The following is a 27,925-nucleotide window of genomic DNA, read 5'->3' on the forward strand; positions in this document are numbered from 1 at the left end:
CACATATATGAGATTCCTCAGAGACATTAGTGGCATGAACAGATGGCATCAATGGCAATATCATATTAAAAATGAGGATATTAGGAAAGAACTTGACATTGTCAGCATTCAGGAATGTGTTAGCAGAGCTAATCTCAGGTGGTATGGTCACTTAAACAGAATGGGCGAAGAAAGATTAGCAAAACAAGTGTTCTCTGCCAGGTTGGCAGCAAAACGACCCAGAGGAAGACCAAGATATAGGTGGATTGATACGGTACAAAGTGCCTTAGACGATAGAAATATAAGATCTGATAATGTTGGAGTCTTGACAAGTAGCAGACTGATTTGGAGGAAAATTGGAGATAGGAAGTTGGTAATGATGTAATTTTTTTCATGTAGTACTATCATATCCTGTACACCCCTTGAGGGTACATGGCAAGAATTTGATGATGATGATGACGAAGATTTTTGAGTAGATGTTCTAATTCAATGTTCGAAGAAATGCTGAATGGAAAGTTTCGTCTTCTGTCTTAAGGTTGCCAATCTATTTATTATTTTACCAATACCAACAGATTTTTACCAATTCCATTGCTTTTTTCCAAGGGAAAAAGCAATGGAATTGGTAAAATCTGAAACTATAAAGTGGCTTAACATGAACTCTGCTTTAGATATTTTATTTATGAAATAGTAGAAGAAACCGTTTTTCTCTGGTAAAGAATCGGTGATTTTGCACCATATTGAATTGTGAGAGGTAAGAATATTTGTACTCCAGTGAGGCAGAGAGAATGATTGGAGCAGGTGTATGCTAAATTGAGAGATAAATTTATATTTTCAGAAAGGGCCTAACAAGGAAACTGACTCTGATGAACATTTTGTTGTTGTGAAAAGACAAGGTGTTTAGTCTGGTACACACATGATTAAGTATATGTTAAACAACCTAGTAATAGAATGAGTCAGAGAATGAATGAATGATTTTATTTTTTAGGATAAAAAACCTCTAAAGCATAGACTTATTTTGAAGGCCTTGGATCCAATTATTTTTGTAGTTATTTATTTAATTTTATTTTAAATATATAGTGTTTTAGTTTCATTAAATGTATATATTTTTTATTTAGTGATGAGTCAGTGATTTTCTGGATTCTACAAGAAACAGAGTTAAAAGTTATTGCATCAATCGGGTTGAACTCTTGTGTAATTATTTAACACTCAGAGTAAAAAACAATCTCTTTACAGAGCTGACATAATAAATAAATAACAGCATCCAGTTCAGTGGATCAGGACCAATGACCAATAAAAGAACAAAAAAAAAAAAAAAAAAAAAAAAAAAAAAAAAAATTGTATGCATGTGTGTGTGTGAGAGAGAGAGGGGGTCATCTATTAACCAAAATGTCCTCCTCAAGCATTCTTACAGGTTTTTGGTACATTTGTGAGAACACTATTTTAAGGTTGAGTAGTGGAATTTATAAGGTGTTAAGAGTTGTTCAGGTAGTAGTGTTTTGAATGAAGAATACCAAGACGTTTTGGAGGCTGGGAAGGTTAGATATCAAATCTGGTGCTTTTTCAAGACACTTCAGGTCTCCAGTATATAAGGTGGTGATCTCACATTGGATGATGAAAATCATTTAACATCCAAAAATTTCATAAAACATCCAGGTCACAATGGGACTTTAACCCAATATCTTGTTGGAAGTAAAATAGAGATGACATCCTTTTAGATGTAAAGGACAAAATCAGTATGAGTATGGAAAATTAAAAAATATTTTCCCCATACAAAGTTCAATTGTAATTAATGAAACATCTTGATTATTATCAATCTTATATCAATTACAGTATGTTTGCTGTGTACCTTACCTTGTTTAAGACAGCAAAAGAAAGAGTTTATGCTGAAACAACTAGTACTATTCTTTGTCCTTGCTTTTTTATCTTCTTTGGGTTTCTTTTTGCTTTTTTTTCTTTATTGGTTTGTAGGTTCTGTTAAACTGCCATGTCTAGAGTTACTACCCTACAATTTAGAAAAAAAAAAAGAAAAGAAAAAGAAAAGTTAAAACAAATCAGCTAAAGGAATAAGACATTTCTTTTTTTTTTTTTTTGTTAGTGGGGAAAATAAATAAATAAATAAAATAAAATAAACCAAACAGAAAACGAATTAACATTGTTCAACAGAACATTAAAAAAAAAATCACGTTTAATTCAGCAAAGATAGTCATTTCAGCTAAGATTTAAGACATTCTAAAGGGTAGCCAGAAACTCATAAGAGTATATCAATAATTCTCACGCTTCAATAATGAAATATTGAGTTAGTATAATCAAAAGAATAATAAAAATGGAGGAAAAACTCAGATAAAAAATTTTATTAATGTAGAATTGTTGCCTAAGTATTATAGGCATCATCAGTACAAGATCATAGAATGGCAATTAAACAATAACAGACAATAGAGAATACATGAAACTCTTCAAATACAGAAAAAATAACTTAAATTCTTATCCCTTATGTGATTGCATTAGTGAGTGCAATGCAAAAGTTGTAAAATCACTGAATATTTTTGTTACCTTTCATACCATCAAAAAAATTTCCACTTCTATGGACAAACTTCCACTTCTCAGTTATCCATGTGTTTACTAGATTCTTTGCTTTTGTGGGGTATTTTAGACAAACAGGAAGATCTACTTTCATTCACGGGTGGGAAACCCTGTGGCCAGAGGACAAATTGTGGACAACGGTGTTTTTGGAAAAAGTTAAAATTAAATTGATTATTTTATTTGTAATATAAAATTATAATTTTTGTATATTTTCATCCGCAAAATCTTATTTTCTTTATTTGCAAGTTTAGGAAACAACTTTTTCCAACACTTATTTTTTTTATTGCAAATTTGATAATATGTAGCAACCGCAATGCCTCGTGCAAATCACGTTCACACATGACTCAGCACATTTTGTAGATGCAGTCTGGCTTAGTTGTTTTTCAGCAAATGCAGGTAGATAATTGTGTACCTTTTGCATGCTCTTGCAAACATTTGTATTGTGCAATTATAATAACTGTTTAAATAAATTTTATTTTAAATCTATAATATGGATAAGTGTATAATTTGAAAATGAAAGAATTTAGAAGATGATTGTGAAAACTCAAAAAGTAAAGACAATTTAATTGATTCTGGCATTGATGCCAAAAAGATAATAGAAAAACATGAAATGAAAATTTAATGAAAGTTGGGAGTTGAAATTTGCAGTAATGGAATAAATAATAAGCCAGTGTGTTTTTTATGTAACAAAATCATTAGTGACAAAAAATATACATTTAAGTGACAATTTAACAATTTTTACAGCAAATTTGATGTAAATTTCAAGCTGGTAGCCAAAAGCGATTTAATAAAATTAGCAGCCTAAAAGCATTCAAGAACAAAACAGAAGCCTCAAAATATTTTTATCATCAATGGAGCCAGTTACATTAGCTAGCTATAAAAGCTAGCCTCAAAAAAGAAACAATTTTCTGATGCTGAACTAGTAAAAGAAATATTGATCGTGGTCAACGAAAACTCTATTGGAGAATTATTGTTTTCAAGAATAAAAGATGATAGTCTTCAAAAGTTAAATAATTTACAATTAAGTAAAAGAACAATTATCACGCAGAATGCTAGAGTTAGCAAACGACAGTGTTATATTATACTTTTATTATTATTATATAGTTAAAATTATTTAAATTATTTTAGCATCGCAGAAGTGAAGCCTTTTGGCTCTTTATTTCATTAATTATATAGTTATTTTTTAATACGTTATTGTTCTCACTCTCGCTTATTAGTATTTACCTCATGGCCCCCACAAGGGTGGGGTTGACAGGGCTCTAGCCTGGGGGTGCCCAGAATTAGGGGCCCGGTCTTGTCAGGTCAGCCAGTTAAGTGAGACTAACAAAAGACAAAAAGAAACTTTATAAAATATGAATGAATATGTGCTGAGAGGGACTACTAGCGTTTGCAATCGTTTCTGACCCATTATTTCAGACTTATGGTTACTCTTCTGAACTTCCCATTCAAAAGGATTTACTTTAGTTTCTGGTTTTTGTTCGCCCGTCTCACTTTCTCCTTCAACACTGAACACAAAGGCTTGAAAAAATATTTTAGGTCTTATAAAGGTATGCTAATGACAATGTTTTGACACAAAATATTAGCAAATACTGACAATAAGAAAATTATTATACAAAGTAAATTATTATACATATCTCTTGAGGTTGAGTCTGCACTTATAAGAGAATTAGTGCAAGAGATACAACACGTACATGACTCGTGGGAGTGTTTTGTCCAAGAAGCAAAAGTAGTTGCTGAAGCAATCGGTGTGCAACCTCAATTTTGCGAAAATCGAGAAACTACTGTAAAACCTGAACAAGATTTCAAAATTTTCGTAATTTATCCAGTATTGAATTTCATTATGAATGATTTAAACACAAAGTTTGAAGCAGCAGAATAATATATGTGAATTATTCTCACCAATTTTAAATTTCCACAACTTGGATGATGGTCAACTTATCGCAAAAGCAGCAAAATTTGTGAATATGTATGAAAAAGATCTGTCAGAAGAGTTATTGAATGAAATTCTTCACCTTAAAAGTATTCATAAAATAGTTCTTGGCACAGAAACAAGTCCGGTGAAACTTCTGAACGCAATTTATGACAAAACCCTGTAAAGTATATTTGCCTTGTCATTAAACTATTTTGCACAATACCAGTTGCTGTTTCTTCAGCTGAGAGATCATTCAGCAAACTGGTAAATTCATCGAAAACATGGCAAAGAAGCACAAGTAGCCAAGAACGACTTAATCACCTAGCAATTTTGTGCATCGAAAATGATTTGGCTAAGCGAGTTGATTTTACTGACATTATTGATAAATTTTATTATTATTATTATTATTATGGGCAACTCCAGGGAGTCATTGGACTCATCGAGGGAGGCCCCAAATCATATTCATCACAACTATTTGACATTCATACAGTATCTATCATACCTCGCCTTAAACTCATTCACTGTCACAGCATCCACCACAGACTCAGGGAGCGCATTCCACTCATTCACTACTCTAAAAGTAAAGAACCCAGCTCTAACACCTTTACTAACCACACTTTTGCCCAGTTTCCATGGATGTCCCCTAGTCCTCCCACAACCAGCCCTGTTCTCAAAAATATCTTCTGAATTAATTTTATAGAAACCCTTCAGTAATTTGAATGTCTCAATTATCTCCCCTCCTCCGCCTATCAACCAATTTTTGCAACCCACAAATCCTCAACCTGTTCTCATACGGTTCATTCCACAGACCTGCTATCATCTTGGTCACTCGCCTCTGGATCCTCTCCACCTCCTCCCCATCAAGAAGAAACCTAGGTGACCAAATCTGAGCACAGTAGTCTAGATGGGGTCTTATCAAGGCACGATACAGAGGAACAATAACCTGCTTGTCATCGTATTCTTCAGCAACCAAGTGATTTGATGAGCTGTTTTGGTCACTTTTGCAATGTGTCCCCTAAATTTCAATTCCTTATCTACCAACACTCCTAAATCTCGTGCCTCATCAATTTCCTGGAGCACGGTTCCACCAATGCAGTAAACTGCCACCAATCTTTTCACCCCAAAATGCATAACCTTACATTTTGCCACATTAAACTGACATCCATTCTCCTTAGCCCAGACCTCCAATCTATCCAAATCATCCTGCAAAATTTTGACGTCATCTGCATTCACTATTGCCCTACCCAACTTCGCATCATCCGCAAACAAATGAACTGTTCCTCTCAGATCATTTCCTATATCATTTATGAACAAATTAAACAGCAGTGGTCCAAGAACAGATCCTTGTGGCACACCACTAGTCACAGGCCGTCTTGTGGACTCTACTCCCGAGTAAACCACTCTCTGATATCTCTCCGTCAACCACCCTCCTATCCATCTCACCAACCCTATGTCCATTCCCATATGCTGCAATTTACTGATTAGAATTCCATGTGGAATCCTGTCAAAGGCCTTGGCAAGGTCCAGTAGAATCACCGTAAACCCATTACCCTTATCCAGTTCAGCCGTCACTGTGTTATAATACGTGAGCAAGTTACTGAGGCATGACCTACCCTTCACAAAACCATGCTGTCCCCGATACAGTATCCCATTTTCTTCTATCCAATCTTGTATTTTCCTCTTGACTATTTTCTCTAAGACCTTGACAATGATTCCTGATATGCTAATCGATCGGTAATTTACTACAGCAGTCTTGGAACCACCTTTATGCAGTGGAACTATTTTCCCCTCTTTCCACCCGCTCGGGACTAACCCAGACCCGAGACTCAAATTAAACAAAATGGTCAAGGGTACTGACAATTCTTTAGCTGCTTCTCGTACAACACGAGCTGGTATACCATCCAATCCCACAGATGTATTGACATTGAGGTTATGCAATAGACTACTCACCTCCACTTCATTAACCACAATTCCCGTATAATCTACTGGTTTATTCGTTTCTGCAATGTCACCACCTGGATGATATACTTTTGCAAAGTGCTCACTCAGTAACTCAACTATCTCAACTGATTCAGTTACCTCCCTACCATCGGCATTCTTTAAAATCAATCTGCCATGTACATTTTTCCTTTTACTTGCTACATATCTAAAAAACTGTTTAGGATTCTCTTTAGCCTGCATGGCCAATGTTCTTTCGTAATCCTTTTTTGCTTTTCTTACCACACTCGTCACCCTTCTGGCCTGAAAACAAATTTGCGTCGACAAAAGCTAGAAAATATACTTTTAAGTAATTTTGAATATTATTAATAGTTTGTATTATGTAGATGTTGGTAGTTTTTTAAATAAATATTGCTTTTGTGTTATCATTTAAACTAACTGATCCTAAACCCTGTAGAGTGTATAGCAATGTGTTGTCCTTAACCTGAGCGACAGGTTACGGGGGGGGGGCTGCTTCAGGATGTGGAGGCCATGATTTACCTATTGACAGCACAATTTATGTTAAATGAATGCGAGTTTGTGAGATTCCTTCACTATAATAAAAGAATGTTATTCCCTTTAACTAATAGTCTTATGTCAGTTGTGGCTTAAATTAACAATATTTTAATTCTTTACCTGTTGTTGGTTAGATAATTCCAGGTTCTTAATTTTTTGGGATTGTGCATTGACATTTAGCATCACTATGTTATTGCACAAATTAATGAAGCTCATTAAAATTTTACAATATTTGATTATAAACATATGTACAAGAAGAACTTTATATAACCAATTGTAAGTTTAACATTAAAGAACTTAACAATTCCTTCTCATATCCTATTCATTGTTTAAGAATAAACACAAAATGCTAGATTTTATTGATAGAATTAATTCAATTAATTCTACCAATAAAATCTAATTTTTACAAATATAACTCAACATGCGTAAGTTCATTTAACATTTTTTTTATAGCTTTCATTAACGTAAACAGTCTTTTGACTATTCGACCCAGACATTAAATGGAGAGCGTCATAAACAATATGAAATTTCTACTACAAAAAAATAAGAACAGGAACATTACTTGAGTAGTCCAAGTGCAACTCCAACTTCCTTTAGCATTCATGATCAACTCAAATATTTTCTGGATTATCATTTCAGTATACATCTGCTGCACAGTTCCTTTTCATTCGCTTTACCTAGTTGCTGATTTCCTGTATTGACGAACTCCTTTTTTTTTGGAATGAGGATGACCTGGGCAAACAACAAATGCCTTTTCCTCTGAACAGACCCTCCTTGTCATCTTTGTCTTCTCTGACAACTTCTACATGATTACTTCTAAGTGACGACTCTGTCTTAGAAAGCAACAGCTTTTATACAAAATGTCTTATATCCTACATGCATGCATGTTATCAGATATTCACAGAGTGGACTCAGGTTATACATGTTTTATGCTGATATCACAGCTCTTATGTCACAAATTTGAATTATGAATATAATTTACACATCTGAAACTTATTTTTCATAGGTAATAAATTTTTTTTCATGAACAAAGTTCATGTAAAAGAAAGTATGTTACACAAAACATCCATGTGAGATATTGACTCATCCATTAAGTCAAAGAACAATTGTCCACAGAATGCTAGAGTTAGCAAAAGACAGAAAATCAGTTACTTGAGCAACTAAAAGACTATTTTCTTTAGCACTAGATGAGTCAACAGATGTTAGTGACACTGTGCAGTTAATATTTTGGGTTTGATATGTGACTTCAGATCTTCAAGTCAGGGAAGAAATGCTAGGCATTTGTGGATTATGATATTGAACATGTGGAAAAGACATCTTTGAAAACTTTTTTGAAATATTAAAAAAAATTAATCTGGATTTAGAAAAAAACAACTAGTTTCTAACACAACAGGCAGTACTCCAACCATGATTGGGATGAACTTAGGATTTGTTTCTTTTCTGAAGCAGCATTTAAATGAAAACAGTGTGAAGTCCACGCTGCCATCTTTCTATTGCATTTTGCACCAGGAAAATTTATGTGCTCAGATCTCTAAAAGTGATGAATTGAAAAATGTGATGGACATTGTTATAAAAATTGTGAAACATTAGAAGTGGAAGCTCTCTCATTCATCAACAGTTTGTTGAGTCTTTGAAGAAAAGTGTTAACTGCACTTCTGATGATCTTACTGATTTTACAAATGTACACAGTCGTGCCATAAATAGTGTTACAACTTCTACATACCACCATGATACTCAAAGAATTGCATGAGCCTGGTTCCATTAGTGGCACTGTGCACAGCCAACATTCACATGTTTATCAGCAGAGAGAGAGAGAGAAAGAGAGGGGAGAGTTGGTCAACATGCAGTGAGGGAGATTATGAGAACTGTGTAGCAGTAATAACACTTCACAAGGTTGGAAATGCAGACACCTGTTATTTTCAACATGCTAAAAATACTTGGGATCAGTAAGATGTTTCTGTTTCAGACTATTAACCATTATAATGATACAGAAGACATATCTGACTGGCAAAGAACAGGTTGACCATGCTGCATTAGGATGCAATGGCTTGTGAAGGCATGATTCTGCCATAATTCTGTGAGAACACAGAAATTAATGTTGTGATAAATGACTCTTTTGCAGAGAACAATGTCATGTGTAATAACTAATGACCTGGGGGGGGGTTTGAGAGCTTATCATTCTACTGGATATTTCCTAACATAACAATGTATAAGATATCCTCTTCATAGATGAGAAGATTTTCACCATTGCAGAGTTGTTTAACTGTCAAAAAGATCAGGTATATGACCTAGATAGTCGTACAGCAAGCACCATAACTCCCAGGATTCAGAGAGGTCATTACCCTGCATAAGTGATGGTATGGTCGGGAGGTGGTGGTGGGGTTCAAGTTTCATTTCTGAGAGAAAGGGATCAAAACTTCTGTGTAAGTGCATCAAGACCATGCTGGAATCGGTAGTACAGTCCCTGAACAACACCTTATTTCATAGTAGGCAGTAGACCTTTCAACAGGACTCGGCATCCGCACACAAGGTGAGGACCATACAACAGTGGTTGGAAGCAAATGTGCCCAACCACATATCACCATCTGATTGGTTGTCTGGAAGTCCCGATCTGAATGCGTTGGACTAGAAATTGTGGTCGGAGCTTGAGAGTATCCTGCAAGAAACAGCATCCCCAGCCTGAAGGTGGATTTGGAGTGAGTAGTGGCAGCGTTTTTTGCATGGTTCACGGACAATTTATCACAGGGAAAATTCATTGCAGAAAAAATCCGTTGAAAGCATTATTCACTAGAAAATTGAAATGATATTGCACTGATACCGATATATGAAAAGTAAATGCAGTGCAAGATAAATTTCACAAAATATAGTTTTTTATGTATTATTTGTTTAGATTTTAATTAGATTTTCATAATATTTTTATTCTTATACATTGAAAGTAATATATTATTGATCGGTGAGTTTCCTAATTTCTGTTACATCTTAAAAAGTTGTATATATATTTTATTATTTAAATACTGCAGGTTTTGCTGATAAAATATTAATATTTACAAAACTAGAATAGGTAGGGAGAAAGGGCATCACATTTAAGAATACTTATTCTGCAAACTGTTCAGACACCCATCCAGATGTGATACTCTTATATATACGAGGTTATTACTGAAAAATTCTCGGCCAAATAATGAAAAAACAAATTTATAATTTCTAATTATTTTTATTTTTCAATATAATCTCTCTTAAGACTAATGCATTTATTTTAGCAATGCTCCAGCCCATTATCCTGTCCCTGTAGTGGTTCTCAGTAAGATCTGCAAAATACCCCTCTACAGCTGTAATCACCACTTGATTCAAAGAAAACCACTGACTAGCGAGGAAGATTTATAGTTTTGGGAAGAGATAGTGGGCAGGTGCATTGTCCTGATGAAAAATGATATTTTTCTTCTGCAAACCAGGTCTTTTCTCACGAATTTTTCGTCTAGTGAGGTTAAAAGATCGGAATAATATTCCCCAGTTATTGTTTTACCCTTTTCAAGATAATAAACAAAATGCATTTAGCATCCCAAAACACTGATGCCATGACCTTTCCTGCTGATGGAACCGACTCGGCCTTCTTTGCCACTGAGCAAAAGACTTCTCTCTACTATTTTGACTGCTTTTGGATTCTGGTGTGTTATGGTAAATCCAAGTCTCATCCATAGTAATAAATCAATGCATAAAATCAGTTTTATTACTGTTAAAATACTCCAAGCACTGTTTAGTGCGTTTTTGATCTGCTGTGAGCAAGCGCGGCACTCATCTTGCATAAAGCTTTTTCATTTGCAATTCTTCACGCAAAATATATCCTACACTTTCTTTTGAAATGCCTATAGTCTCAGCAATTTCACGCACTTGATCAATGCTTTCTGATGTTGTTAGACTTTTTGAATGTCCTTCATGTGGAACATCTTCAAGGCTAGTAAGGCCACGTTTAAACTCGTTAGCCCATTTCTTAATTGTTGAAAACAAAGGAGAAGAGTGCCCATAAACTTTTATGAACTTTGAATAAATTTGTTCTGCCGTTAAACCTTCTTTTACAAAGAATTTTATAATTGCACAATACTCAATTTTATCCATTTCAAGGGATATAGACATTTTTGCTTCAGACAGCTGTACAAAACAAACTACTTGATAGAATAACTTGCAGTTTTGCATGGATGCTTATGACAGATGTACCAACTTGGAAAAAAATCGTGCTGATAGTGTTGCCATCTATGGCTGAGGCTGGGAATGTTTTAGACCACCCTCCATAATCAAAATAGTATTATTATTATTACTAATTATGTGAAGAGCCAAAGGCTTCAATTCGTTGACATGAACTTCTTTAAGTTAAGGGATATTACATCCCATATTGTTTCTTAGCCGAATTTTGAGTTTCATGCCAAATATAGAAACTATATAAAGTTCGGCGATTCCAAGCGTAAGCAAATACCTGGATAGTGCAACACCTGACCCATTTGACTCCACCCTTACTATTAACTCATAGTAAGGGCGGAGCAAGCTCCGATCACTATTCTTGGTATTTACCCATAATGTGAACTTAGCTCCTAGGAGCTGTATTACTGTTCTACATTATGAGAGAGAGTCACTACCCAGACCGGTTTCAACCTTTATTGAGGTCTCATCAGTGAGTAGGTAGACCTAGTTAATACCAAGTTTGTAGCAAACAGAACTTACATCCCTTCTATGAGAATTGCCAAGAAGGTGTCCTAATAAATTACTAATTATATGAAGAGCCAAAGGCTTCAATTTGGCGACATGAACTTATTTAAGTTAAGGGATATTACATCCCATATTGTTTCTTAGTATTAGGACAGTTTCTTGGCAATTCTCACAGAAGGGGATGTAAGTTCTGTTCACTACAAACTTGGTATTAACTACGTCTACCTACTCACTGATGAGACCTCAATAAAGGTTGAAACCGGTCTGGGTAAGTGACCTTCTCTCACTCATAATGTAGAACAGTAATACAGCTCCTAGGAGCTAAGTTCACATTATGTGTAAATACCAAGAATAGTGATCGGAGCTTGCTTCACTTACTATGAGTTGCCTCAGTTTGCACTACCAAATGGGTCAGGTGTTGCCCTATCCAGGTATTTGCTTACGCTTGGAATCGCCAAACTTTATATAGTTTCTATATTTCTATAGCATGAAATTCTTTGAGTTTCTTATTTGGCTAAGAAAAAATATGGGATGTAATATCCCTTAACTTAAATAAGTTCATGTCGCTGAATTGAAGCCTTTGGTTTGGATTCGAACTGCTGCATTTTGGCTGGGGAGCAGGTACGCTATCCACTCGTCCAACCAGGCCAGCTATTTCTTAATTTTATTTCAAAAATATCTCTTAAAATTTTTAAAAAATATTTCTTATATGGGAAATATTTCTTTTTTTTTTTTCACATATATCCACGATGAATAACTTTATACCGAATAAAAATTTTGAAAAAGCTAAATATAATTGAAATATTAAATAATATATAAAAGATTTCTTAATTCTTTAAAATATTTCTTATACGGAAATTTTTTTCGCATATATTTGCAATGAATTGTCGGCGATGAACTGTCTGGATACGTTTTTGCATTGGGTGTTGTACATGCCATCTTCAATATGTGGCCTCACAGACTTCTGGCATGTGTGAGGGTAAAAGGTAGGGCATTTTGAAAATTGAGTGCTGCCATGTTATACATGTGGTTTGTATTTGCTGAAAGCTGTCAATGATTTACTAATAGAGTAAAGGTTTATGCGTTGTTCAAATTGAATGTGGAATACAAGTTTGGTATTATAACAAGCTTTGGAGACAGTTTGAAGTTACAGCATGAAATGAGAAGGTGAGTGGTAAGGAAATAAATGCTACTTGGGAACTGACAAAGAAATACATAACATCATCAATGTGTGAATGTATATTCACACATGTAAATAATAGTAATAATCATATAAATATTATTACCATTATTTAGATTATACTGCTTCCAACCTGCCTTCCAGATTTCATGCTTATACCCCTCAATCATCCATTTTACACCTACCTTATTCAGCCTTTTGATCTTCAGCATACATTCACACATTGATGATGTTATGTATTTCTTTGTCAGTTCCCAAGCAGCATTTATTTCCTTACCACTCACCTCCTCATTTCATGCTGTAGCTTCAAACCATCTCCTAAGCTTGTCATAATCACCAAACTTGTATTCCACATACATCCTTTCCTCAAAAAAAAAGTCTGCATATGGCCACATCCTAGGTGATCACTTCATGTTCACTTCCACCAAATGGACTCTCACCTACTTCATGCGCATGAAATAGATGTCTCTCAAGAAATTCATTTTCCTTATTCCCAAAATGATCTCTTCATTCTCTTTTATACCACCATAAGAAAAATTGCCCATAATAATTACCCTTCTAACTTTGTTCACTAACCAAAGTTGTTTATACATTTCTTCATCAACACCCTCCACATTCCCTGGCACATAGCGACATCCAACTAAATATATCTTCCTGTCAACCTTCAACTTCACACAACACTGCCTCATAACCATTGCTAATATTTCCTTCTTTCATGTCTACCTTATGTGGACATAATTTCTCTGTCATCATCATCAGCACTCCACCTCCCTCCTTGACCATTCTATCCTCACGAAAAATGATATCATCTTCATTCAATCGTGTTTCACTCATTCCAATGATCGAGCCAAATAAATTCAATTAGTGAAATCATTTCATCTCACTTATTTCTGATTCTTCTGGAATTTGTAAAAACACAGCAGTTCAATTTTAGGTCTATAACCAGTCCTACCCAAGCCACTTGTTGGTAGTGAATTCCCGACCACACCTGCCCTTGCCCAATCACCTTTATCACTGCTTACCACATATATCTACTTATCTCAACTTTCCCACTCGCATCCTGATCTATTCCATTTCTATGCTGATCATCACTAACATAATACAATCACTACTATTTCTAACATCCACTTCTATGCCATGTCTTCCTGTCCGTGTGAGTCCCCCCCTTTCCTGTTCCTCTTGCATTCCCATTCTCTCTTCATCTCTCTCGTACTACTACTACTGTTTCAACTGCAAAGCACTTCTGTCTCTTCAATGCCACTCTTCTGATCTTTCACTTCATCTCTTACTTCTGATCTCTTGCTTGCACCACATACTGCACTTCTATCTAACAACAGTTTCTCTGGTTCACTCACTCCAAAAGCCATCCAAATGCAATCCATCATATCTGTATCATCATCATCATCAGCCATTGTCGATCCACTGCTGGATGAAGGCCTTTCCAAGATTACTCCAATGTCTGTCCATGGCTATCTTTTCCCATGTCACTTCTGCAAATCTGATGATATCATCAATCCACTATGATTTAGGTCCGCTTCGTGGTCATTTTTCCTCTCGTGGAATCCAATCCAGTACTTCTTTTGTCCATCGTTGATCTTGTCTTCGAGCAATATGCCCAGCCCATTCCCACTCCAGATGTTTCACTCTTCCTATGATGCCAGACACTTTGGTTTGATTTAATGTATTCCTTTTGTGATCCAGTCTTGTGATACCAAGCATAGTTCTTTTCATACTAAATTGTGTTGTTCTTAATTTTTGAATTTCCTTTGCATTTAGTGTCCAAGTTTCACAGCCATATGTCAATACAGGAAGAATACACTGATTAAAAACTTTTCTTTTAAGGCATAATGGTAGTTGTCTTTTGAATATTGAATATAGTCTTCCAAATGCTTTCCACCCAAGCATCGTGCATCTTTTAATTTCATCCATGATATTTTGTTCCATTGATATCTGTTATCCTAAGTATATGTAATGATCTACTTGTTTAATTTTATCATTATTGATTTTTATTATTTCTGGTTGGACATAGCTATTGAACATAACTTGGGTCTTCTTTAGGTTTATCATTAGTCCAGCTGTTTTGCTAGTAATTTGGAGGTCTTGAATAAGAGTCTGTAATTCATGAGCAATTGAAGTAAAGATAACTATGTCATCTGCAAAGCGTAAATGGCTTAAATATCTTCCATTTATCTTCAGACCTTTCCTTTCCCAATCAAGAAGTTTGAATATTTCTTCTAGTCAGGCTGTGAACAATTTCGGAGATATTGTGTTACCCTCTTATACCTTTCTGTATTTCCACAGTAGAAATGTTTCCATTGAAATGAACTGCTGCTGTGGCATTGGTATATGCTGATTTTATGGTCATGATGTATGGCTCCTCTACTTGTTGATTTCGTAATGCTTTAAGTATTTCACAAATTTTTAGTGAATCAAAGACTTTCTCATAATCAATAAAACCAAGACATAATGGTAACTGATATTCATTACACCATTCAATAACCTATTGTACAACTTGAATATGGTCCATTGTACTAAAGCCACTTCAAAAGCCTGCCTGTTCTTTTGGTTGTGCTAAGTCCAGAGTCATACAAAGCCTATGAGCTAAGAGACTTTTGTAAACACTTTGTAAAGTGTTTGTCACTTTTTTTATGTAGCAAAATTAGTGTAGCCTCTTCCATTTTCTTGGTATATCATTTTTCTTCAGGCATAAAGTAAATAGTTTTGCTAAGAGTTTGTAGATCATTTCTCCACCTGCTTTTAGAAGTTCAGCTATAACTCCATCCTCACCTGCAGCTTTTCCATTTTGCAAGCTTTGGATGCTCCACGTAACTTCTGGTAAAATGTGTGGTACTTCAGCTATTTTGTATTTGTCTTCTTCTTCATTTAATTCATCATCCTGATATAGTACCGAGTAAAATTCTTCAATTCTTTTTGCAGTAGCATATTTATATCTCTGGTTATGCTCCCATCTGTTAGTTTGACTGCAGCCATCTGTTTATTGCTGTTCATCAATTACTGTTTGGCTTTTTTAAGACTATGGTTGTCTTCAATTGTTTGTTGTATGAATTTACAACTGAGTTTTCTTAATTCTTTTGCGATACATTTTCTGATCGTTTTGCACAATTCATTGTATTCAGTTTTATCGACTGTAGGTTATTGATTGTTTCATTTCTTTTCATTTTTTCAGCAGATGTTTTGTTTCTTCAGAAATTGTCTTATTTCTGTCCTGTGGTACCAGCTATTTCAAGTGAGCACTGCAAAAGGTTTTGGGTAATAATATCATTACTTTCTGATGGATCAGCATTGTCATCTACAATAAGATTTTAAAATCTATTGTTTAGTTCATGTTGGAATATATCTTTTTTAATGTTGAGTTTGTGTACATCTATGTTTTGCTTTGATCTTTGAAACATTTTTCTTCTTTCTTTCTGGCAGTTTATTTGAATCTTACCATGTACCATACAATGGTCACTTCCAATATTGAAGGTGTTTATAACAGAGCAGTCTTAAAAGATGTTTTTCCTATTGCTGAGGATAAAGTCTATTTCTAGTTTTGCCATTTGGACTTTTCCATGTCCACTTCCTATGTGTTTTTTTCTTGAAAAAAGAATTCATGATGTACAGGTTTTCTTTTTCTGCAAATTCTATTAACCCTGCTCCTCTATCATCTCTCATGCGATATCCAAAATTTCCCATTGAGCTTTCATCTGATTGTTGTATACAATTCTAGCATTAAAGTCTCCCATTACAATTCTGAAATGATCTGTATATCTTCTCTCAAATACATGACATACATCCACAAATTGCACCACTCCCTTCTCCTTACACAGCTTTGCTAGCATACCATTCATGATTCTGGCTCTCTGTCTCAACTTATCACTGTCATACCTCGGGAACACACAGTGACCATATACTTGGTTTTAGCTGTATTTAACTATGCCATAATTCTGACTCTTCTTAATTAGTATTTCAACCAAATAAATTGGATAAGTATTTAGATAACTTATAAGTGGGACATTCTACACCTGTGACCTGAATTATCTTTCACCCAGACAGAATCAAGAATTTTTAGGTTTTAGATGCACATCAAACATGTGAACCAGTATTTTATGCATGGGTGGATATGTATAGAGTAAGTAGCTGCTTGGTTGAAAAAAAGTGTCTTGAGCAGAAGAGAATGCCTAGTTTCTCATCAAGGGAGGGCACCTACTCTACAGCTCTCTGTCTCCAGCATTCTCTATCTCAAACCACCCACTACAATGAACCGAAACTACACCAACACCCACCACCACTAGTATTTTCACAGACAATCACAAACATCCATGCCCATGGTGGGATTCGAACCCATGGTCATTTGGCTGGAGAGCAAATATGCTAACTACTCAGCCAACCATGCCAGCAAAAAGTATTACTGTGCCCACCAGAGCTCGAACCTGGGACCTTCCACGTGTTAGGTGGATGTGATAAACACTACACCACAGGCACAACCCAACTTATTTGTTTCAGTAATGATGAAAGTGATATTATTCTTCAAACACTTCAGCACTTTAAATTCATAAAAAGAAAGATTAGGAAAAAGGCTTATAACTAAAAAGAACTTTTGCACATTCCAACCAAATCTGTTAGGTGTTTTAAGTGATAAGGATCAAAGGCCTCTATCGATGCTGTGAAAACAATCCATAAGAGGTACCTTTTTTGGGTCATGACCTTTTGATAAACCAATAAGCTTATCTTCTTAGCAAATATTGATGACATACAAATGGGCTGATATATATTGACAAGTTTATCTGAGTCACAGACAAAATTAGGATTACTGGTTGCAACATGGCTTACTGAATCAAATTTATTATAAGTTTCTGCACTCACCACACTTTCAGGCTATGCATTCCACTCACCAATCACTCTCCATGCAAAAACCTGCTTCTCCTCCATATACAGCTTCCATGGATGGCCTCTAATTCTCCCTTGCTCTTTGAAATATCTTTTCCACATTAATCTGGTAACAACCCCTCACCAACTTGTATGCCTTGATCATATCCCCCTCTTCTTCTATTCACAAGGCTCTGTAAATTGCATTCCCTCAATCTCTTCTCATACCTGACACTAGCTTAGTAACCTTCTCCAATACATCCTCATCCAGATGAAAATAAGGCAGCTAAATGTATGTACAGTAGTGCGTATGTGGCTTGATCAAAGCCTTATACAAGGGAACTACAACCTATCTGCTTCTGCATGTCAAAGTCCTCCTCACTGCCATAATCCATTGCAATGCTCTTACAATTTTAGCAATGTGACCCCTAAACACCAAGTCATCATCATTCCCAGATTCTTCATCTTCTCCAAAATTTCTCAATCAATTGTATACTCTGCACCCCAATCTTGTCTACCAAATTTCAAGACCTTGGACTTGGCAACAGTAAACTGGCAGCTCCAATCATTTGCCCACTTATAATCTATTCAGATCCTCATGCAAGGCCACAACGTCTGCTGTACTTCTCATCTCCAGTTAAGCGGTTGCAATGTCATTAACATAACAAGTTAAACAATAATGGTCCCAAAACAGATTCCTTTAGCACTCCACTAGTGACCTTCCTTTCTTTGGGATATCACTCCTCCATATACATATTGCTGATACCTGTCTGACAGGAAATCAGCTATCTAACCTACTAGTTTATTATCTAATTCCATCTGTTTCAGTTTAGCTACTAGCTTGTCATGTGGCAGTCTATCAAAGGCATTTTGCTGAAACATGACCCCCCCCCCCCATGCTGACCATCATAGATAATACTATTATCAACCCACTTCCAAATTTTAGTTCTCACCAACTTCTATAATACCTTAACAACAACCCTATGATTTGTAGCCAGTCTTCTCTAGACACCCTTTATGAAGTGGGACAATTTTCCCACCTTCCATTCCTTTGGGTGCTCTGATGCAAGATTCGTGTTAAATAGTTGTGCCCCCCCCACCCCCCCCCCCCCCCACCCCCCCCCCCCCCCACCCCCCCCCCCCCCCACCCCCCCCCCCCCCCACCCCCCCCCCCCCCCACCCCCCCCCCCCCCCACCCCCCCCCCCCCCCACCCCCCCCCCCCCCCACCCCCCCCCCCCCCCACCCCCCCCCCCCCCCACCCCCCCCCCCCCCCACCCCCCCCCCCCCCCACCCCCCCCCCCCCCCACCCCCCCCCCCCCCCACCCCCCCCCCCCCCCACCCCCCCCCCCCCCCACCCCCCCCCCCCCCCACCCCCCCCCCCCCCCACCCCCCCCCCCCCCCACCCCCCCCCCCCCCCACCCCCCCCCCCCCCCACCCCCCCCCCCCCCCACCCCCCCCCCCCCCCACCCCCCCCCCCCCCCACCCCCCCCCCCCCCCACCCCCCCCCCCCCCCACCCCCCCCCCCCCCCACCCCCCCCCCCCCCCACCCCCCCCCCCCCCCACCCCCCCCCCCCCCCACCCCCCCCCCCCAACACTAGTCACCTGCCAGCCTGATGGAACCTCGGTTTTCTCAGTCTATAGAAAACCCACCCATACAGGCAGATACATTCACCAACAATCCCACCACCCTGTCTCAAAACAATATGGTGTCATTAAGACACTACACAACAGGGCTAAACTTATCTGTTCAAATGACAATGCCCTAACCACAGAACTAAACCACATTCTCAACACTTTCTCAGCCAAAGGCTACCCTCTGAAAACAATCCAAAAAATATTGAAACCAATACCTGCCCCCCTCACAACAAGGATTACTCTAAATCCATCACCATATCCTATATCAGAGGCACCACAGAAAAATTTACAAAAATCCTAAAAAAACATGGCTTAACTTCTTGTTACAGAACATGTAAGAAATTGGCATCCCTTATCCGCTCCACTTAAGATCAACCCCCCCCCCCCCCACAAGACCTACCTGGTGTATACCAGGTCCCTTGCAGCTGTAAGCTGTCCCACTTTGGCCAAACAGGCAGGACAGCCAATATCAGAATTACAGAACACAAGGACTACATCCGGTTCCACCAATACAGCCACTCTGGTCTTGCAGACCATGCTCTGGATATCTGCCATAGAATACAGTGGAAGAAAGCCACAATCATTCACCGTAGTAAATACAAGTACGAAAGGCTTTTCATAGAATCAGCCTCAGCTCTAAGAAACAATCCAAACCTCAACAAATTTGACTGCATGAGACTGCCTCAAATTTGGGAAACCTACATCAGAAGACCTCAGCCCAATCACCCAAGAATACCAACAATGCCTGCGAGGGGGACACCAGTAGGACTTTAGGAGAAAGAATAGCTTCCTGTGTCGTCCTCATTTACTGTTTGCTGTGCCTGCATGCGCGTGTCTTGCTCACAAGTTCCTGTTGAAAATGGCAACGTGATGTTGCCGAAATATTGGATTTGTATTAAAAAATTATTTTAATGTATATCCTAGTCTACGTTGTTATTTCCCTAAAAACTATTTAGTAATAAGAAAGATGGTTTAATGTTAAACCTGGTGTGAGACAAGGATGTACATTATCTCCTCTGTTATTCATTATCTATATGGATCACATTATGAAGGAAAGTGTTATTAAACATGATATTAGAATTGGAGATGTTAATGTCAGCTCTTTGCTTTATGCGGACGATGTTATACTTCTAAATAAATCCGCTACAAGTTTGCAAGATTCCCTGACTAAATTGAATAACTGTTGTAATAGATATGGTATGAAGATCAGCATTAAAAAGACAAAGACAATGAAAATAGGTAGAATTGTTGAAAATGTCAACTGTGTTGTGAACAGGGAACCTGTGGAACAAGTAACGCATTTCAGCTACTTAGGCACGATTATTACTGAAGATGGTAAATTAAATATAGAAGTAGACAACAGAATCAACAAAGCTGGTATGGTAAGCAGTCATCATCATCATCAAATTCCTGCCATGTACCCACAAGGGGTGTACAGAATATGATAGTACTACATGAAAAAATTATATCATTACTAACTTCCTATCTACAATTTTACTCCAAATCTGTCTGTTACTTGTCAAGACTTCAACATTTTCAGATCTTATATTTCTATCGTCTAAGGCACTTTGTACCGTATCAATCCACCTATATCTTGGTCTTCCTCTGGGTCGTTTTGCTGCCAACCTGGCAGAGAACGTTTGTTTTGCTAATCTTTCCTCGCCCATCCTGTTTAGGTGACCATACCACCTGAGATTACCTCTGCTAATGCGTTCCTGGATGCAGACAATGTCAAGTTCTTTCCTAATATCCTCGTTTTTAATATGATATTGCCATTGATGCCATCTGTTCACGTCTATAATCTTTCTCAGAACTCTCATATCTGCGGTCTCTAGTCTTTGGTCAAGTGCTTTATCTTCTGACCCAGCTCTCAGATCCATAAGTTAAAACTGGTTTGAACACTCTCTTGTATACAGCTAATTTAGTGTTCCGACTAATTTCTCTCTTATTCCATATGAATTTATTCAATTGACTTCCCACCATACCAGCTTTGCTGATTCTGTTGTCTATTTCTATATTTAATTTACCATCTTCAGTAAAAATCGTGCCTATGTAGCTGAAATGTTTTACTTGTTCCACAAGTTCTCCATTCACAACACAGTTGACATTTTCAATGATTCTGCCTATTTTCATTGTCTTTGTCTTTTTATTGCTGACCTTCATACCATATCTATTACAACAGCTATTCAATTTAGTCAGAGAATCTTGCAGACTTGTAGCAGATTTATTTAGAAGTATAACGTCATCCGCATAAAGCAAAGAGCTGACATCAACATCTCCAATTTTGATATCATGTTTAATACCACTTTCCTATATAATGTGATCCATATAGATAATGAATAACAGAGGGGATAATGTACATCCTTGTCTCACACCAGACTTAACATTAAACCATCTTCCTGTACTTCCTTCAATTGTAACTGCTGACTTACAACTTAAATAAAGACTAAGTATTGCTTGATATAATGCCCCATTGATACCATATAACTGAAGCGTATTGAACAGCTTCTCTCTTGGCACCTTATCATATACCTTTTCCAAATCGACAAAACTTAAATACAGATCTTCGTTATATTCCCATGCTTTCTCGACTATTTGTCGTAAAGTGAAGATCTGATCCTGACAGCCTCTGTTTGGCCTGAATCCAGCTTGTTCTTCACCAAGCTTTTCTTCCACAATCTTTTCAACTGTTTCTCATGTATACTTGCATAGATCTTGCCAGGAACACTCAGTAGAGGAATACCTCTGTAATTCTCAGATTCAGTTTTATTTCCCTTTTAATATATGGGTACTATGAGAGCTCTACTCCAATCATCGAGAATTCGTCCCTCTGTCCAGGCTTTCTGAACTATGCAGTGCAGCCACTGTAAGACTCTGATACCACCATACTTCAGAATTTCTGGTCAAATATCATCTACTCCATCTGCCTTTCCATATTTCAAGCCTTTGATGGCTTTTTCTACTTCAAGTATGAATATGTATTCCTGCCTGGTCAGTGTTTTTTACCACTGTGCTGTCATCACTGCTTGTTTCATTTAGCAGTTTTTCAAAGTAATTACTCCATACTTCAAGGATATCTTTTTCTCCTGTTTTCATGTCACCTTTATCATCTCTAACTCCTTTTACAGCACTCTTTTCTCCATTCCTAAGCTTCTTCAACAACCTCCAGAATATTTTGCTACCTTCTTGATATTTATTTTCTATATTCTTGCCAAAGTCCTCCCATGACTTTTGTTTAGCTAGTTTTACACAGTGTTTAGCATTCTTGCATTTGTCTCTATATTCTCTAGGAGCATGAGCTGGACTTATTTGATAGGAACTTTTGATATGCTTTCTTCTTTTCCTTCACTGCCTCTTTAACTTCCTGTGTCCACCAGGGAGTTCTGATTTTTTTTATCCTTGCAGACAACCTCACCACATGCCTCTCTGGCAGAATCAATCAATGTTTTCTTCAGAGTTTGCCACTGAATCTCCAAGGTTTGATTCCTGTTCTCAAACTCTTTCATTTTTTCTTCAATAATCTTTCTGTATTTTAGTCTACAGTTCACATCTGAGAGCTGCTCAACTTTTATTCGCTTCAAAATTTTTTTACATGTTTTTCTTTGCAATATGAAATTCAATTTTATCCTGCTCAAGACTAAATAGTGATCACTCCCAATTTCAAATCCTCTATACACTCTGGTGTCCTGCACCAGGGAGAAAACATCACTATCAACAATAACATAGTCAATGAGACTTTTCTTATTCCTAGCCTCTTCTCTCCATGTGAATTTGTGCACATTTTTATGTTGGAACATGGTGTTAGCAATAACCAGTCCGTGTCCTGAGCAGAAATCTAACAGATATTTGCCATTATTATTATTATTATTCCTTTGCTCTTTTCTCCAAATTTTCCCAAAATATTTTTGTATGTCTCAACAATCATTTCCTACTCTGCTATTTAGATCCCCAACAAGGACCAACTTTTCCTTTTTCATTGTATCAGTTGCTTTTTCTAAAGCCTCAAAAAATTCCTCCATTTCTACCTTAGTAGAACTTTCTGTGGGACCATGGGCACAAATAAGTCTCATTGTCCAGTTCCCCATTCTCATATTTGCCCACATTACTCTACTTGAGACTGATTGCCATTCAAGAAGATTAGCCTCATATTTTGTGTTGAATACTATGGCTACTCCTTCTTTTCCTTGATTGTCATTGCCTGAATATAACATTTTATATTTATTGCTCAGAAAGATCTCACCAGTTTTGGTTTTTTTTGTTTCAGTCACCCCTATTATGTCGATCTGGTACTTATCTAATTCCTCAGCTAGCTCCATTTCTTTGCCATTCAGGCTTCTTACATTGACAGTACCGATCTTTAACTCTGGTGATGTTGAGTTGGGGTTTGTTTTCAGATTTGTTCCAGTAGCTGACTTTTCGCTGTTCGCCCTGGTTCCCTGGTGAAAACAACAGGGGCCTTGTTGAACCGGGCGATGCCCCAGCCGGCATGAAATTTTGTCATGCTGTACCATCATTTTTTATTTTGGTTTAACCAATAAGAATACAATTTGGTCGGCTAAATCCCAAATTGCCAGCCCATCCTCGTTCGTTTAGTATCCACGTAGATACCCAACAGGGTGCACCATGAGAAGGTGAGGATTGGACATTAGGTCAGAAGCCCTGGTGGTTCTCCGCATTCCTTTAAAGGCTATGTGGAGGTCTCCTCTCAGTTATACAACTTTGACCCTTAAGCACCCCTGGTAGGCAGTCAACTGAATAAATTCATATGGAATAAGACAGAAATTAGTCGGAACATTAAATTAGCTGTATACAAGACAGTGTTCAAACCAGTTTTAACAAATGGATCAGAAATAAAATGCTTAACCAAAGACTAGAGACCGCAGATACGAGAGTCCTGAGAAAGATTAGGGGCACATGAAGAGATGACATCAATGGCAATATCATATTAAAAATGAGGATATTAGAAAAGAACTTTACATTGTCAGCATCCAGGAATGCGTTAGCAGAGCTAATCTCAGGTGGTATGGTCACTTAAATAGAATGGGCGAGGAATGATTAGCAAAACAAGTGTTCTTTGCCAGGTTGACAGGAAAACGACCCAGAGGAAGACCAAGATATAGGTGGCCTTAGACGATAGAAATATAAGATCTGATAATGTTGGAGTCTTGACAAGTAACAGACTGATTTGGAGGAAAATTGTAGATAGGAAGTTAGTAATGATGTAAATTTTTCATGTAGTACTATCATATCCTGTACACCCCTTGTGGGTACATGTCAGGAATTTGATGATGATGATGATGTAGTCTCACTGGAAAATCTGTATTGGGACAGAGATCGAATTATCGAAGAATCATGCGATCCACTGGCAATTAATATAAGTGAAAGTGATGGTAATACAGACTGATTCAGATGACTATGAAGATTAAAAGGATTTCATAAATATTACATAAATCAAGTGGATATTAAATCCAGCATTATTTCAAAATCAAATGTAGAAACTACGAAAATTTCATACGAAATTTGATCAGAAAGCTTAGTAATGAATAAGAGTTTTTGCTCTCTTAAGGTTTCGGCCTGTTCTCTGAGGAAATCCAACCAGTTCAAAACAGCCATCAGGCCAGTGAAACCTTTTCAAAATGGATCAATAAAAAGCGAATATATGGATGCTTGGGCAAGTGGTCATGTCTTCCATATGGTCAGCGCTAGGGCAACTCGTTTATCCCGGCGAGTGTATTCCTGTAAGATCTCTGCTCAAATTTCATACAAAACTTTCAGCTTAGGAATAATGCTGGATTCAATATCCACTTGATTTATATAATTTTGCATCATTGAAACGAAGCCTTTTTGGCTCTTTATTTTAGAAAAAAATTACATAAAAGTATTTTTTTCAAAATTGTATGCATGGTTTTGTTAAAGAATCACAACAAATCATAAATAATTAATTGGTTTAGGACAAGTGTCTGAGTTCTCTCAACTGTAGAATGGCTAAGTGCATTTGAAAAAAAATTATATTTTGAGTATAATTATTTTTCTATATAAAACTTTATTTTTCAACTGTTATCCAAGCAAAATAGTTACCACTTTAAAAACTAGAATGTTCATAAAAGAAAAGATAATTTTTCGACATGTACTGATAAAGAAACTGATCCCACGAGATGGATTGATTACCTTATTATCAAAATGGATTCTCATTCAGCCAGGTACAGAAGTGTCGAGAGTTCTCTGATCTGTGGTCAAACAGTATCCATGAAAGTATCTGTAGAAAAGGCACAAGGCAGAAACTGAATGTCTGTGGGAGAGGGATCATTAAATAACTGGAATGCCATCTTCTGGATAGAATCGAGCAATTTTAGAGAGGATTTCGGTGCATCACCCCAAATATGGGAGCAGTCCATGGTTGGGTAAGATTTGTATAGAGTTAGCAGCTGTGAAGTAGTGTCTGTGAAAAAGTACACCAAGGATTTTGGTTGATGCAGAAACTATGCTTGAAATGTGTGTGCCAGGAAAGTTATAGGTCAGTCCAAGAAGGAAAATCTAATCATGGTTTGATATCTGGGTATTACTGAAAGTAAGGGAGAAGGATGTGAGCTCTTTCTTGTGAGAGAGAGCGAGAGAGAACAAACAGGACTGAGTTTTGGTGACTGAAGTCTACAAGGTTGTCTTTCTATCATTGAGGTATAGCTAGGAGATTGGAGTCCAGATGTTGATCGTGGTGGATCTTTAGAGTCTAATATGCGAGCACTATAAGGTTTGTCACATTAAAAAGAGGAATGGAGTGTACTATTTGGAAAAGCAATGGACTGGAAGTCTGTGAGAACAGGTCATTTATACACAAGAGGAAGAGAGAATGACTGAAAGAATGAAACCCTGAGGCACTCTTGCATTGGTAGGGAAATATGAAGAGAGGAAATCATCCACTATGACACACAGTGAGTAACCAGTGAGAAAGTGGTCATCCAGCTCCAGAGTGTGGAAAGCAGATCACAGGAAGGCAGTTTACAATGTAGGCCCCCCTGTGCCAAACTTGATCAAATGCTTTTGAAGTGTCATGATAAACTTCAGAGTTCCTCTAAATTTTTCCACGACTTGAGTTCAGAGGCAAGTGGCAAAAGCTAGAAGATCAGCTGTAGATCATGAGTGGTGGAATCTGTATTGCTAGTCACCAATTAGTTGATAGGTTTCGAGGTTGTTCAGGAGTTGGATTTTGTTAACTTTCTCCATAATTTTAGAGAGAACAGAAGTGACAGCAAGAATAGTTCATTGGTTGACTTTTATCACCTTTTTTTGGGATGGGCTGACCGAAATATCTAAATATATGTATATATTTTAAGAGCTTGGCAATTAATCAAGATACAGCACTTACAGGGTGTTCGGGATAAATTTGACATATTTATAATTAATTATATTTTTCCGTAAGTTACATGTATTAACACACACTTCTCTTCATTTAAAAGTTTGGACCCTTCTTCATTCATATACAAGATGTCAGAAAGGATGGATAGCTGGAACCCACCTGAATCATGGAAGAGAATAACTTGTATCATGATGATTCGTGCCCGCCATCAAAATAAGGATATTACGACTGCTGCCCAATGCTCCCTGAATACAGTAAAAACAATCAGGCATGAACTAGAGACTTGCAATGGTGACTACGAGGATGTAGCAAGAAGAAAGATCCCTAGCAGACGATCTGATTGCGTTCGTACAGCAGAATTCCTCGCAAATCTGCAGGAACAGGTGTTGAAGAACCCTGGCATTGGAATTCGGGCTTTGTTCGTGGAGTTGCTAACTGTAGTCAAGCCCTGGATAACAAGGGTAGCCAATGGTAGGCCGTATGTATGGCAGCAGGATTCGGCCCCTTGCCACACCTCTGGGAAAAGTCAAAAATGGTTGACTGAAAATTTCTACGACTTCACCAGTCCAAATGTTTGGCCTCCAAACTCCCCAGACCTTAACCCCATGGATTATTTTGTATGGGGCGCAGTTGAAAAAGACACCAATCGCACTTCCAGTAATACAAAAGCCCAGTTAATGGATAAAATTAAAACAGTTTTTGCGGCCCTTCCCAGGGAGACTGTAGCATCAGCTTGTTCGAGGTTCCGAAGCAGAATTGAAGCTGTGATCGATGCTAATGGTGGTTATTTTGAGTAAATCTTGTTGATAGTATTGTAATTAACTCTGCCTGTAATGTTTTTTTGTCAATTCATTAAATTTAATAGATACAAAGAAGATTTTCTTTTTCCTTACGAAACTGTCAAATTTATCCCGAACACCCTGTAATAGAGAAACATGCATATAGAACAGCAACAGTTATTGAAAAGGCTATAAGATGATCAAGAAGCTATTATACAATTCCAGTAAGTACTCAAAATGACAGAGAATACAAAAGGTCGCCAAATATGACTGATTCTCTGAACTGGCAAAGATCTCTTATGTAAACTCAAACTCAAAACAACATTCATTCATTAAAATCTATTCAATACTATGCTTAGCAAAACTGTAGTAACAGTGATATGAATCAGTGTGAAGTTTACAAATATTAGTGTGAATGTAAAGTCTCCTTTGAACAAATTGGGAATTC

At 37.2% G+C, this 27,925-nt stretch overlaps 1 protein-coding gene across 4 annotated transcripts in view; it reads right to left on the reverse strand.

Annotated features, from left to right (window-relative positions):
- Window positions 1-27,925, reverse strand: part of AdipoR (adiponectin receptor) — a 240,534-nt gene that overhangs the window by 185,157 nt on the left and 27,452 nt on the right. For 3 of the 4 annotated variants that reach the window (XM_090390982.1, XM_090390984.1, XM_090390981.1), the window contains exon 3: window positions 1,831-1,981. The exons of the other annotated variant lie outside the window; for it this stretch is intronic. The gene's annotated coding sequence lies outside the window, so the exon portion shown is untranslated. The remainder of the gene's footprint in view (window positions 1-1,830; window positions 1,982-27,925) is intronic. 4 annotated transcript variants of the gene reach the window in all.

This window comes from Typopeltis vanoorti, chromosome 1, assembly GCF_054136105.1.
Source record: "Typopeltis vanoorti isolate ZY-2024b chromosome 1, IOZ_Tvanoo_1.0, whole genome shotgun sequence".
In the NCBI taxonomy this organism is placed as follows: Eukaryota; Metazoa; Arthropoda; class Arachnida; order Uropygi; family Thelyphonidae; genus Typopeltis; species Typopeltis vanoorti.